Source organism: Sapajus apella, unplaced genomic scaffold (genome assembly GCF_009761245.1).
Source record: "Sapajus apella isolate SASKATOON/1434 unplaced genomic scaffold, GSC_monkey_1.0 scaffold13, whole genome shotgun sequence".
Taxonomy (NCBI): Eukaryota; Metazoa; Chordata; class Mammalia; order Primates; family Cebidae; genus Sapajus; species Sapajus apella.
In genome coordinates this window covers 19,821,062-19,837,274 of record NW_022436953.1, presented here as the reverse complement: position 1 = coordinate 19,837,274, position 16,213 = coordinate 19,821,062, and the positions used below count along the sequence as shown (strand labels likewise).

General features: G+C 38.7%; 1 non-coding gene across 1 annotated transcript; it reads right to left on the bottom strand.

The window, feature by feature from the left end:
• Positions 1-5,818: 5,818 nt before the first annotated feature.
• On the bottom strand, positions 5,819-5,924 carry LOC116554244. Its single transcript, XR_004270128.1, has one exon. It is a non-coding gene; the product is annotated as a U6 spliceosomal RNA (small nuclear RNA).
• Positions 5,925-16,213: the final 10,289 nt, after the last annotated feature.

Below are 16,213 nucleotides of genomic sequence, written 5' to 3'. Positions count from 1 at the left end.
AAGGCTGGAATGCTCAGGGCCTTGTTGTCACATCCTAGCACCTAGCCCAGTGCTTGATGCACAGCAGGTCTTCAACACATCTCTGATGAATGATTGAACAAATGAGAGAATGAATATGAGGAGCAAAGCAATTTATTTTGCATAATTGCTGCAATAATAATTGTCTCCACAACCTCATAAGTAAAAAGCTATTGAAACTTCTTTTATTCAAAACATGTAAAAAAAAATCCAGAAGCTTCTAAGAACAGAAATCATGCATCTCTCTAGTATTTAGCCATGGTAGTGCAATATTGACCTCAGAGTCATATCCTGTGAGAGCCATTGTTTACTCTGGTTTTACCATGAAGTCATTTACATTTTGTGTGAGTTACTAAGAAATTCACAGAAAGTTTCTAAGTTAGCATTTTACATGGTACAAAATTTAATCCATAGTTAGGGTGACCTTTGTTTAATGTAGTCTAAAGAATTAGTATCAATAGTCACCAAATTCTGAAATAGAGAGTAAAATCTGTGGTGCTATTTTGTAAATTAAAATAAGTTCAAGTTTTATAATAGCTTAGGAGGATTCAACTTCTCAAATTTATAAAAGCTAAGAAAAGAATGATGCATAATCAGCCATCTATTACATCTGCTCTGGATGAATGACTTCCTCTCTACATAATCCTGCTGAACTTTGAAGCTGGGTTGTGGAATTTCATAAACCACACTGTTTCATTCAGACCACAATGTACTATCTAGAAGCGTCTATTTATATAGCATGTGTGGCAGAGTTGCTAGCACCTTTCTACAGGGAATAGAACTAGACTCTATTCTCTATCCTTCCTTGCAAGGAGATGGGGCCATGTAACCAATTTTCTGGCTAATGAGATTTGAGTGCATGGATGTGCACCTTTGTCCAGTCCTGCTTCTAAAAACCCCACACGTGGCCCTCCATGTGCCATGCCTTCTGTGGCTTGATGCAGACAAGCACAAATCCTTAAAGACCAGGTGTTGAAGGTGGTAGAAGTACAAGATGGAAGGAACCTGGGCTCCCTGCTTAGAGGAACACTACCTGACAATCACAACTATCCATTTTAAATTGTACATGAGCAATAAATGAACTATTATTTTAAGCCTAAGGGTTATAGCAATTAGCATTACCTTAACTAATAGATTATTTATTATATAGTGTTTCTCCTACTTTCATGAATAGTCCATGTGTCAAATATTAAATGCTGGGCTAAAAATTTCAACATGAGATTTGGATGGTACTCATGTGGATAACACTAATACTTGGACAGATTTTTTTTTCTAACACTCGATTTTTTTTTAATCCCTTTCTTGCACTTTCTATATTACAGAAAATAACTGCTCAAGTACTCACTTTGTTTTGGTAAATTTTAAATTCTAATGGGCATTTTTCAGCTCAGTCCCTAGTAGTGACCATTGTTCTGCAGATAATTTGAGCTCGTATGATCCTCAGAGTTTAGAGAAAATTCACCCAGTGTTGCTTGAATTCCTAGACATAATTGATGTGAGCTTGGAGCAGCTCAATGTTCTGGATACACAGGAGACCCTCAAACACTAGAGCCAGATTGGAGTTCCCATCAAAACCCTGCTTTCTACCAGCCTCTATCATTCCTCACATCTCAGGATTGTAGGCTTGACAAGAAATTGTTCAAATGGCAATTAAGCGTTGAGAGTCCTCACCCTACCACCTCATGGCATTCAAAGCCAAGATGGGATCACACTGAGAAATAATTCCATGTGTCCTGGATTTAGCAATGCATTACGTAACATTGATTCAACTTTCCCCCAGAAACCTTGCACATTTGAAAATAAAAATGCCACACTTGGATGCTTCTAATCAAGTTGCAGTGGAGTTAAATATTGGTTTAAGTTTCGGCTCTGATTCTGGCAACCTTGTGATACTAAACCCCCAGTGAGGGAAAGAAAGGCCTCAGAACACCTGTGTGGCCAGATAACCAGCATGTTAGCCAAAGGAGGTCTCATTTACTTAACCTTCAGACAGCCTGGGCTGCTTCCCTTTATCTAGCTCAGCCTTTTTCCAAGGTAATTAAAGGTAAGGAGGACATGCTGTCTGGAGCATCCCAAACTTCCCTGAGAAGAAAAATACTGGGAAGTTCTGTGGTGGTTTATTGCTTCACACCTTGTAGAACAACCATCCTGCCAAATGTGAGTGGGTCACACATTCACCACCCAGGCCCAAGGAGTGAATGTATAGTCAACCCTCTTCTGTTATGCATAAGGATGGTTTTCTTTGTGGCCTATAATAATAAGCATACCTAAAATTTTCTAGCATTAATTATTTAAGTTTCCATACTTTTTAAGTTTTTGCCTTTAATCTCCCACCAAACCTAAAGGATGAGCTGTTTTCCTTATAAGTCAGTGAAACAGAGTTTAATCAACCTGCCCAGGAACACACAGTTGGTAAGTAGCAGAGCTGCCAGGAGAGGCAATTTCTTCCCATCATTCTCAAATGACTTGGTATCAATCCATGGAAGGCCATGTTCTCCCAAGCTGTGCCAGTCTAGCCGTGGATGAAAATACAGTCAGGGATGAGTGCCAGGGGTTATTAGTATGTATATACAGCTGTGTAATACTGGGTATTTGTTTTCCAAAGCAAATTCATGCAAATGCTCTTTGTATAGCCTATTTTTTGTTTTATTTGTATTCTGCTTCCCAATACTAATGTAGTAAATGGCAATTTTATCAAACAGAAATATAACTTTTGTGATACTGAATATGACAAATCATGTCTTTCCTGAGCTGTCACAGTAGTCTAACTGCCTTCCTTGCCCTCAGACTGTTTCTCTTGTCTCTACACTGTCAGAAAGTCAGTTCTGAAATGCAGACTGGTCATTGCATCGTCTCTTAAAATTTTATTTCTCTTTCTTCCCCTCTCCTGTGCTTTCTAGATTATCACTGCCCAACAGGAATATAATGTTAAGCCACATTTAAATTGTAAAAAGAAATTAGTGAAAATAATGGTAACAATTTTTATAATTCAATACATACAAAATATTATCATACCAATATTAACATGTGGCACTGGCCGCATTTCAAATGATCAATGGTCATATGTGGCTAGTGGCTGCTGTAATGTGTTGCCCAATTCTACATTAAGTTTACTCTCTTTACATCACAAATACAGCTTTACAGACCTGGTTAGCTTCTCTGTGGTTTATATTCCAGTCGACCCTGTTGTATACCCACTTAGACCATCTTTTACCCCTTCCGGGCTTCTTTCAAAATATGAACTCTCAATGGATTTGGAATGGGAGACAACTAAAAGTTCTAATGAATGGAATAACAAGATTTTCCAGATGCCAATGATCAAAAAGAGAGAGTAAATAGGAGGAAATGCAAAATTCAACAGACCCAAAGATCACAGCATGAATATTGAGAGGTGTGATGAAAGTGAGAAAAAGAGAGGGAAAGCACAAAAAAGAAAAGTAAAAAAGAAAGAAAAAATAAGACTAACAATAATTTGTACCAAATATATGTATTTTTTCCATACCTAAGCTATTTGGGGCCCCAAACAACTGTGAATGATACAAGCAGCCTCAAAAAGGGGGCAGGCTAAGCCAGAGGTTGTTATACATATACATTTCACAACTACCCTTCTGAGGCAAGAAGCAAAGTCTATTTCAAAAATTATAAGCTGAGGGATTTATACTTCTAGCCATGATGAAGCAACTGGTTTCAGACTTGTTGTTTTACCATAAATAATTAAAAGTATGGAAAATATATATGAAGCAATAGTTTCTCAAGATTGGACAATGAGCAAGGCAAGATTATAATAAGTGAAAAAGGAAAACAAATGAGATGAGCTCACCAATTACTCCAGCTATATGTCTGGAGGCATTTCCAGGACCCTAGCACAGAGAGGGAGAATCTCAGAAGTGAAAGGTAGACTCATCAGGATGAGGAGATGAAGATCAGAGTTCAGTGAGGCCAAAGTATGTGGATTGGGCAGAGCAGAGTACTGGAGAGCAGAAGCCACAAATATGAAAAGCTCCAGAAATTGGCACAGGAGTCCACCTGAGTCATTGAATGATACTAACAGGCATACAAAGAATAAGATTCCATGAGACTGGTCAGATAACAACCACATGAGAAAGAACAACTTGCTGAGGGAATCTGTAATACAAACAACTCCTGGAGCTCACACATGATGGGAGACATTCAGTCAAACAGATTTTATTGAATAATCAGAGCACTTAGTAGACACCCCAAACTAAAATAAACCTAAAGTTTAATCTCAATCTGCCTTAAGATTAGCATAAAAACAAATCTTCAAGCATCAAACTGATCTGCAAAATGTAAAATTATTGGCATCCAACATCCAATATCAAATGATTAGGCATACAAAGCAGCAGAAAAGTATGATTCACTAGTCAATAGAAGTAGATCTAGAATTGACAGGGATTATGATATTAGCAGATGAGTACTTTAAAACAGCTATTATAAATAAGTTTAAGAGCTAAAGGAAAACATAGACATAATGAGAAGACAAATAGAAACTATTAGGAATGGATTAGAATATTAAGAAATACAGAAGAGAAGATCAGAAAACGGAGGCATGGCAATAGAAAAACCATTCACACTGAAATTCAGAGAGGGAAGAAAGGGCTGAAAAATTACAGAGTCTTGGTGATTTTTGGGTAATAGGAAGCAGTTTCAAACACACATAATTGCAGTCTTGGGCCAAGTGTTAAATAAAATTGGAGAAATAATGGCTAAAAATGTCCAATACGGATTTGTAAAAATGAACCTATGTACCCAAGAAGTTGAACAGTATCAAGTAGGATAAATCCAATGAAAACCAAATAAAGGCAAAAAATGGTAAGATTGTGAAATCCAATAATAGAGCAAAAAATAAACAGACAAAAAAGTACAGGCAGACGGGGGGGGAAAGGTACAGGAAAAACAAGGAAAGAATGACTGCAGACTCTTCAATGGAGACAGCAAGCAAAAGAGACAATGGAATGGCTTACAGTAGTTCCTCTTTATTCATGGGGAATACATTCTAAGACACCCAGTGAATGTCTAGAATTGTGAATAATAAACCTATATATACTATATTTTTCTATGCATACATACCTATAATAAAGTTTAGTTTATAAATTAGGCATGGTAAGAGATTAATAACTAATAATAAAATAGAACAATGTATGGTCATAAAATATATCTCACTCTCTTTCCCTCCCTCTCTCTGTCTCAATACCTTAATATACTCTACTCACCCTTCTTGTGATGATATGAGATGATATAATGCCTATGTGAGGAGATCAAATGAGTTGACTGACATAGGTTTCACTATTCTTGTGAATGAGGGCCATTATTAAGTAAAATAAGGCTTACCTGAACAATAGCACTGGATACCACAACAGCTGATCTGATAATCAAGACAACTGACTACTAAGTAACTAACACCTAGGTACCATGTCCAGCCTGGCAGTGCTGGACAAAGGGATGACTCATGTCTCAGGCAGGAGAGAGTAGAGCAGTGTGAAATTTGATCATGCTACTCAGAACAGCATGCAATTTAAAAGACATGAATTGTTTATTTCTGGAATTTTCCAATTAATATTTTTGGACTGTGGTTGACCACGTAAAACTGAAACTGCAAAAAGAGAAACACGGATAAGAAGGGACTACTGTGTTTAATGTGCTGAAAGTCACAGACCTAAACGTAAAAGCTAAAACTAAAATCTTCTAGTAGAAAATAGAGGAGAAAAATGTTTGCTACCTTACAATAAGCAAAGATTTCTTAGACAGCAGATAAAAATCACTCTATAAGAAACAGATAAGCTGAAGTTTATGAAGATTTAAAACCCTACTCTTCATCCCTGTGCAGGGTAATGCTAATCTTCCCTGTATCATTCCAATATTAGTATACGTGATGTCAAAGCAAGCACTAAAATTCTACTCTTCAAGAAAACATTGTAAGGAAATGAAAAGGCAAGACACAGACTGGGAAAAAGCATCTACAATACACTCCTAACAAAGAATTTGTATTGAGAATATAAAAAGAATTCTTACAAACTTGATAGTAAAACAAACAACCTAAAAAAATAGAAAAATATTTAATAACCTCACAAAAAAGATGCACAGGTGGCTAACAAGCATGCAAAAACATTCTCAACATCTTTAGTCATCAGAGAAATGCACAATAGAATCAGAAGGAAATATCCTTACAGCTCAGTAAAATAGTAAATATCTGACAATTCCAAAGGTGTGGAACAATTGGAAATTTCATAAAGTGCTAGTGGGAGTATCAAATTGACAACTAATTTGGAAAAGAGAGCCCAGATATAATGCTACACACCTACAGCTATCTGATCTTAGACAAAATTGACAAAAACAGGCAGTGGGGGAAGGACTCCCTATTCAATAAATGGTGCTGGGATAACTGGCTGGCCATATGCAGAAGATTGAAACTGGACCCCTTCCTTACATTGTATACAAAAATTAACCCAAGATGGATTGAAGACTTAACTGCAAAACCTGAAACTATAAACACCCTAGAAGACAACCTAGGAAATATTATTCTGGAGAGAGAACAGGGCAAAGACTTCATGATGAAAATGCCAAAAGAAAATGCAATGGAAACAAAAATTCACAAATGGGTCCTATTTAAGCTAAAGAGCTTCTGCACTGCAAAAGAAACTATCAACAGAATAAACGACACCCTACAAAATGGAAGAAAATATTTGCAAACTAAGCATCCCACAAAGGTCTAATGTCCAGAACCTGTAAGGAGTTTAAACAAATTTACAAGCAAAGAACAAAAAAAATTCCATAAAAGTGGGCAAAGAATATGAACTGACACTTTTCAAAAGAAGACATACATATGATTAACAAGCATAAGAAAAATGCTCAAAATAACTAATCATTAGAGAAATGCAAATCAAAACCACAATGAGGTACCATCTCACACCAGCCTTAATAGCTATTATCAAAAAGTCAAAAAGAACACAGATATTGGTGAGATTGTGGAGAAAATTGAATGCTTACATACTGCAGGTGGAAATGTAAATTAGTTCAGCCATTGTGGAAAGCAGTTTGGCAATGTCCCAAAGAACTTAAAACAGAATTACCATTTGACCCAGCAATCCCATTATTGGGTATATACGAAAAGGATATAAATCATTCTACCATAGAGACATATGCACATGTGTGTTCATCACAGCACCACTCACAATAGCAAAGACATGGAATCACCCTAAATGCCCATCATTAGTAGACTGGATTAAAAAAAAAAAAGTGGTACATATACACAATAGAATACTATACAGCCATAAAAAAGAATGATATCATGTCCTTTGCAGCAACATGAATACAGCCGGAAGCCATTAACCTAAGCAAAATAAAAAAGAAACAGAAAACCAAATACCACTTATAATTGGGAGCTTAATTTTGAGTACATATGGACACAAAGAAGGCAGCCTATTTGAGGGTGGAGGGTAGAAGGAGGGTGATGATTGAAAAACTATGTATCTGGTACTATGCTTGCTGAAACCTGGGTGATGAAATAATCTTCACACCAAACCCTTGCAACACAGTTTACCTATATATCAATAACAAATTTGCACGTGTGCCCCTGAACCTAAAATAAAAGTTTAAAAGTAAACAAATAAGAAGTAAAAATAACAACCATAAAAAGGAATGAAAGCATGTCCTTTTTAGCAACATGGATGCAGCTGGAGGCTGTTATCCTAAGTGAATTAACACATTCCTAAGTGGGAGCTAAACATTAGGGACTCGTGGACGTAAAGATGGCAACAATAGACACTGAGGACTATTAGACAAGGGCATGAGAAGGGGGACAAGAGTTGGAAAACTGACTGTTGGATACCATGCTTAGTACCTGAGTAATGGGATCACTCATACCTAAACCTCAGCATCATGCAATATAACCAGGAAATAAACATGCATGTGTACCCCTGAATCTAAAAAAAAATTATGCAATATTCATACAGTGGAATGCTACTCAGTTATATAAAGAAATGAACTAAGAATACATGTAGCATCATGGACAAATCTTAGAGATACTAAACTAAATGAAAGAAACCCAACAAAAAAGAGTATAAAACTGTATTATTATGCTTACATGAAGTTCTAAAACAGGCAAAACTCATATTAACTATAAAGAACAGATCAGTGTCTGTCTAGGGTTGAGGGTGAATTAGGGTATTATTTATAGGAGACAATGGAAATGTTTTATGTCTTGATGGTACACATGAATATACTTTTGTCAAAACTCATTGGACGATACTCTTAAATTGGGTGCATTTTCTTAAATGTAAATTATACTTCAATAACAGTGAAAACACTACATACCCTACCCATACTAAGTGCTCAGAAACTATTCATTAAATTGAATCTTATTAAGGGTGACTAGCAACTGGATAATTCTGTCAATTAACTTGCTCTTGATATTTCGATTCTGGTAATTCATTCATTCACTCATGCCTTCTTTCATTGTCAGGTGTATATTTTCTACATGACTCCTAGCTACTGTCATAGGTCCATGAATAATTAAGACCCAGAACTCTCTCATGCTAAAAAAGGAAGTGGTGAGAATTGTCCAGATTCTAGATATATTTTGAAGATACGACTGATAGGATTTGGATGGGAGTTAGGAAAATGAAGATGAGTTAAGGATGACCCCCAAATTTTGGCTTGAGCAATGGGAAAGGTGAAATTGCATTAACTGAGATGGAGAAGGCTGCATATCAGTGGAGTAGGTTCAGGGTGGAGATCCAGATTTCAGTTTTGGGGATGGTTAAAATGAAATGTCTTTTCAGTCTAAATGGAGATGGAGAGTTACTCTGTAGTTCAGAAGAGAGGTCTGCTTAAGAAATATCAACTTGGATTTTACATAAAGCCATCAGTCTAGGTGAGATCTCTTAAAAAGATGTTTCTAAGTACTAAATGCTAAGCCCTGAGGCTCTACAATGTTATAAGCACAGGGAAATGAGGGATTTGAAAAGGAGCATCCAGTGAGGACAGAGGAGAACCAAGAGAAAGTGGTGACTTCGAGACAGAGAGAAGAAAATGTTTCAAGGAGGTGAGTTGATCAAAAGACTGAGAGGTGAGAAAGGTAAGAAAGGAGTTGACCATAAGAATGAAGAACATGAGTGAAAACAGTGATTTGGGTAGGCAGAGGCTGATTAAGAGAATACTATTGAATTTACCATTTTTCACTATGTCTTTCAACATTCAATCAGGAAAATGAAACATTTAGTTGATCATCAGCTAGTCTCTAAGATTTAGAATTCTCTGCCAACTTCTATATCTTAATAGCCACACTCTTCCCTGATGCAAACACAGTTGGGGTTGTATCCCTGTGGATCCCAGTGCCTTGTTTTCAGTCTGTGTTATGGCTCACAAAACAAGGATTAACTGTGAAAATTCAATGATCAAGTAGACCAAAAAAAAAAAAAAAAGAGTGTAAACAACTCTTCCTTGTGCCATGTGTGCCAGGAATCAATTCCAAGTCTGCACATGAGTGGGGCCATCCAACTTGTAACGTGAGACATCTCTCCAGCACACTCAGGATAGTAACTTTAAACAATATGCCAATAATACTAGTAACATCTAAGGTGGTTATCTGATAAAGGAATTTGGCTGATAACTCATTCTTCATTTTCTCTTCCAATACTGTATCATTATCATTTTGGCTGTTTTTGGCTGTTTATCTTTTTTTTTCTTTTTTTTTTTTCTATTTTTTTTTTTTTTTTTGAGACAGAGTTTCACTCTTGTTGCCCACGCTGGAGTGCAATGGCATGACCTCGACTCTCCCCAATCTCTGCCTCCCAGGTTCAAGTGGTTCTCCTGCCTTAGCCTTCCCGAGTAGCTGGGATTACAGGCATGCACCACCACACTCAGCTAATTTTATAATTTTAGTAGAGGCAGCATTTTTCCATGTTAGTCAGGCTGGTCTCGAACTCCTGACCTCAGGTGATACTCCTGCCTTGGCCTCCCAAACTGCTAGGATTACAGGCGTGAGCCACTGTGCCCGGCCTTGGCTGGTTTTATAGCTTCTGTGTGATAGCATGATTTGCAACAGTTTCCACACAAGAAATTTAGTTTTGAATAATGCCTGCGTACTCTTCCATTGATTTTCACAGTTAGCCACAAGATTAATCAATTTTATTCAGCTTGGGGCCCTTCCAAACCTTGCCCTGTGTGTCTCTTCATTTAGCTGTTTCATTTGTATCCTTTAAATTATCCCTTGTAATCAGTGGGTAAACTAGAAAAAAAAATCAATTTCTTTTTGCAAAGCATTATTTGTTGCGGAAAAAAAAAAGTGACTAAATTTATCTATCTGAACAGTCTCTGGTATTATTCAAAATATTATGAAAACAGCAGCAACATCAACTCCACTTAGGACACATATTCATGATAAAAGCAAGGTAGACTGGGAATAAGATACTACAGGACAAATGAATGTGGATCTAGCATCAGCCAAGTTTAGCTCATCATTGCGGTGTACCCTATTAGCACCATCACATCTTCCGCTTGTTTCAAGACATAGAGATTCATATGGGGGATTCTCCTTTGAGTCTTGTCCACTATTTAGTTTATGAACCTATTGTTCGCTATTTAGGTTTATGACTTATGGTATTTTTGTTACTGTTTTCATCACTGTTTTTCACTTTCATGAACCACTTGAAGCCATTGACCCTTTTTTTAAAATGTCCCAAAATGAGACTATAACTCAGGATAGGTAGAATATAAAATAGAAATTTGACAAATGTGAAGGAACCAGTACAAAGGGTTGTGAAAATGCATTGGACCACGAGAAATGTTCTCAGGTAAGGAAATGGTGCTGAGACAAACTGTCAAGGGCTTCTGCACCAGGTATGGCCACAATGATTAAGAAGGAAAAGGGATTTCTGTGGAAATCATAAGAAATTTCACAACTCAGATCTGTCAAATGTAGGTCAACAAAATGGTTTCATCGCATTCTCTACTAAAATTGACAAGCCACCTAGACTGATTAAAAAAATTCTCTAATTGCCTACCCCTCTCTCTATCCATGTCTTTTGCAGTATGGCTTTTTCGCTACCCTCATCAATAAGTAGAATCTATTTATCCTTGACTTTGAACTTGCCCGGTGACTTCTTTACCCAGTAGAATGTGGTGAAAATGACACTTTGCTTCTGAGCCTGGGCCTCAAGAGGTCATTCTTATTTATATTCATTTTCTTAGACCCTGGCAGTCCAAGTTCAATAGCACAGACTAGCATGCTGAAGGATAAGAGATCATGCGGAGGACAGCCAGTGCACACAAAGCGGTCCTAAACCATCAAGCTCCCTGCCAACCTGCCAGCTGACCACAAACACGAGTGAGACCAAGCGAGATCAGCCAACCCTGGGCCAGATCAGCCAAACAATCTAGTTGACTTATGGAACAATGATAAATAATTATTTTTCAAGTCACTGAGTTTCTGAGGTGATTTATTATGTAGTGCTAGTCAACTGATTCATCATCTGTTTTCTGTTTGATGGGCCACACTTTAGGAAACATCAAAGAGACAGAAAACTTCATGAGTATAGGGATCATGTCTATATTTCAATTTTTAGCTTTCTGATATCTAGATTAGGGCTTGGCACATCGTCAATACTCTCTAAGCACTCATTGAATTAATGAATCTATCGCCTCTCTGCCATCACCTCTACTGCCATTTTACATCATGTATTCTTTCAAACTGACATAGAGCTCATCTCTTAAGGGAGGAAGAAAATTTGAGTTAGGGCTCTAAAAACAGTATTTTCAAAAAAAAGTATCAAGTTCAGAAATAGGTAAATAATTTTAGTAAACCATTCATTTTAAACAATTAAACCAACTTGTAAATGACTTCACTATCATAAAAATTGATATCCCTCTTAATGAAAGAATTTTTAACTGATATTTAAAAAATTAATTTACATTCCTTTGTCTTATTAAATGAGAAAATTTGTACATAACCCTATTTCTTTATTGATTTTTATTATTCATTTTTCATCATTATCATGAATGCTTAGGAAACTTCATGGGGTCTTCAAAGTAATTGTAATTTCATGTGTTATTGTGCTATTTTCTGCTGAGAAATGCAGTGCTTTAAAAAAAGCTACCTACAATCTTGATTCCCTTTTTTCCATGTAGCATGACATATTCACAGGTTCTGCAGATGAGGATGCAGACATCTGGGCAGAGGGGGCTGTTATTCTGCTGACCACTGCCTTCAAGTACGGAAGGGGGAATCAGGCCTCTCTGAGTAGGGGTTGGGAAGTTTCTTTTTGAAGCTATTAGGATTTTTTTTAGCTATAATGACTTTTTGAGTCCATTATGACTGATTTCTCTGAAAAGGTAGGGTTTGTCTTGCTCACATATAGCTTTACATAGGGTATCCAATAAGGCATTTGCAAAAACAAGAGGCACATAAATAAATAGCTCCAAATCTGAGGAACTTAGGTGAAGTTTGGATTCCTGGGATGTATCCTAATCTATCACATATAAAGAAGACCTCTTCCAATAATTAGCTGGGGCTGATGCTAGAGCGATACCAGAAGTTCAGTGATGTCTGTAGACTTGCCCAAATGTGTGTTTACTCAGTTTTTATGTTTGTAGTTAAATCTTCAATTAGATGAGTTATTTTATGATTGCAAAGGTTTTTTTTCTTTTTCTTTTTTTAATTTTTGTTTTATTGACTTATCCAGCAGGCATTCAGCAACATCAACTCTACATACGAAGTAAGGAGCTGAATTAAGCAGAGTAGTTAATGATGTGGGAAGAAACACCTTTAGTGTTTACTTGAAATAAATAAGGGATGTTTAGGCAAGGTAAGTAGATGCTCAGAACTGAGCAGGAGAGGAAACCAGTAGCTAGAGCTCCTGCAATAGATTATCTAAAATGTCCAGTTTTCAATGGCAAACTCAGGCTATTTAGTCCATTTTCACACTGCTATAAAGAGCTGCCTGAGACTGGGTAATTTATAAAGGAAAGAGGTTGAATTGGCTTACGGTTCAGCAGGGCTGAGGAGACCTCAGGAAACTTTCAGCCATGTTGGAAGGTGAAGCGGAAGCACGACACGTTCTTCACAAGTTGGCAGTAAGGAAATGTGCCGAGCAAAGAGGGAAGAGCTAAACCATCAGCTATTGTGAGAACTCATTCACAATCACGAGAACCAAGCACAGCAAGGGGGAAACAGCCCCCATGATTCAATTACCTCCACCTGTTCTCTCCCTTGACACTTGGGGATTATGAGGATTGCATTTCAAGAAGAGATTTGGGTGGAGACACAAAGCCTAACCATATCAACAACCTGCCAGAGATTCAACATGTTGGCTTTCATAGGCAAAGACTTCAAAGTAACCATTATAAACAGGTTCAAAGGACTAAAGGAAGCCAGGATTAAAGCAAAGGATGATGTGACGACAATATCCCACCAAATAGAGAATACCCATAAAGAGAAATGATTTACAAAGAAACAAGTGGGTATCCTGGAGTTGAGAATACAGTACCTAAAATGAAACATTCACAAGAAGGGTTCAACAGTACATTTGAACCGGCAAAAGAAAGAATCACCATACACGAAGATGGAGTGAGTGATTATGCAGTCTGAAGAACAGAGGGAAAAAAGAATGAAGAAAAATAGAAAAAGCCTTAGAGAAATCTGGGAGACCATAAATCACAACAGTATACATGTCATGGGAACTCCAGGGGAAGGCAGAATGGGGAAAGGAGCAAAAGGATTGTTGGAAGAAATAATGACTGCAAACTTCCCAGTTTTATGGCAAGACTATAATCTACACATCCTGGAATTCCAGGAAACACTTCATTTAGAGATGGCAAAGCCAAGCCATGGGGCGACGGAGAGCTTCACAGATGAGATCTGGCTTAGGCAGGATCTCTCCCAGGTGGCCTGAATCTAACCCTGATTCTAGGGCTAGAGCTCTTAATAGACATCTTAGTAACTGGTTTCAATCATATCTTTTCCTCCAAAAATTAAGCTGATAATGTTTCTTTTTATGTGATTCCTGCAGACCATTAAAGTGCAATCATTTAGTTAACTTGTGGTAATAAATGCTATTCATTCTTAACTATTGACCATGAGAGTGAGAGGTGTGAGGGCTTTTGAGAATTATGCATATTTCTGAGCATTGTTTCCCTTCCTTCCTTCCCTCCTTCCTTCCCTCCTTCCTTCCCTCCCTCCCTCCCTCCCTCCCTTCCTTCCTTCCTTCCTTCCTTCCTTCCTTCCTTCCTTCCTTCCACTTTCTGTCTTTCCTTCTGTCCTGCTTTGTCACCCAGGCTGGAGCGCAGTGTAACAATCACAGCTCACTGCAGCCTCAACCTCCCAGGTTCAAGCAATCCTCCTGTCTCAGCCTGTCAGGTAGCTGGCACTACAGCCATGCATCACCACATCCAGCTAATGGTTTTATTTTTTTGTAGAGATAGGGGTCTTCTCTGTTGCCAAGGCTGGTCTTGAGTCCCTGGACTCAAATGATCCTCCCACCTCAACATCCCAAAGTGCTGGAATTACAGGCGTGAGCCACCGCGCCCGGCCCATTTAAAAAATCTTAACGAAAGGTTGAATTTTACAGCATATGAAATTAAACACACTCATCTATTGTAAACTTAATATCCTGAATTAAAATGTTTATAATAATTGTTATATGGATGGCTAAATATTAATTTCCCTATTTAGAGACTTAAGAGTTTGAGGCATTTACATAAGCAAAGTTTAAAATGTTTAGATGCTTTAAAAGGGTGGCATCACATGCAAAACTATGGAGAAACCACCAGAGAAGGTCCATTAAAAATCAGGCGAGAGGCCAGGCACAGTGATTCACACCTGTAATCCCAGCACTTTGGGAGGCTGAGGTGGGTGGATCACTGGAAGTCAGGAGTTCGAAGCCAGCCTATTCAATATGGCGAAACCCTGTTTCTACTAAAAATACAAAAATTAGCCAGGCATGGTGGTAGGTGCCTGTAATCCCGGCTACTCAGGAGGCTGATGCAGGAGAATCATTTGAACACAGTAAGTGGAGGTTGCAGTGAGCTGAGATTGCACCATTGCACTCCAGCCTAGATAACAAGAGTGAAACTCTGTCTCAGGAAAAAAATAATAAAAGGAGAAATCAAATAGAAGTGAAGATCTAAATGACAAGGAGCAAGACAGAACTTTGAAAACAGAGGAAAGATTTGCAATATGAGGAACAGAGGTGAGTTTGAGGACTAACTTCCTGAAAGCAGACAATGGGAACAATTAACAGGCTACATTGCCAGGGACAGCATGACCCAGGAGAGTCCTGCTGGGCAGCTGCGAGCATCACAATGCAACATGCTTGGGAGAAGAGTTCAATAGGGCCGGGAAGGTGGCTCCCGTCTGCAATCCCAGCACTGTGGGAGGCTGAAGTGGGCGGATCACTTGAGCTCAGGAGTTCAAGACCAGCCTGGGAAACATGGCGAAACACCATCTCTACAAAAATATAAAAGTTAGCTAGGCGTGTTGGCATGTCTGTAGTCTCAGCTATTCAGGAGGCTGAGGTGGGAGGATCACTTCCTCCTCTGCATGAATTAATGTAGGGAGAGATCTGTCATTTGCCTCTGCTGTGGACTGGAGGTGTCCCCTCCAAGTTCATATGGTGAAGCCCTGCCCCCCCACAACAAGGCTTTTCATAGATAGGGTCTTTGGGAGGTGCTTAGGGAGGGACAGTGACCTGCCCTCCTTCTCCTAGAACCATTGGAACTAATGGACTGGAATCCTAGGGGAAGGTAGGCCCCTGTACCCACAGCAAATACACGGTGCATTAAAATAAGAGGACGCTAATGGAGGACTGGTGCCTCCACTGAGGGTCTGAAGAAGGGCCATGGGAGGACACAGGGAGAAGGCGCCATCTGCAACCCAGGAAAAGCCTCCCCCAAACCCAGCCATGCTGGCTCCTGACCTGAGGTCTCCGCCTCCAGAGCCTTGAGAAAATGCACTTCTACTGTCTGAACCACCTTGTCTGGGGCATTTTGTTACACCAGCCCGAGCAATGAAGACACCCTCCTCTGGTGCCTCCTCTGCCTTCTTTGCTACCACTTTTGGTCACCTCCCCTTCAGATCCATGCTCTCTCTGACCTACCTTGCCTGGTGCCAGGCAGGGGCAGGGGCGGGGGTGACACTCCTGGGCCACGTCTGGCCATGGGCTCCCTTGCCCTCTGACTTCTG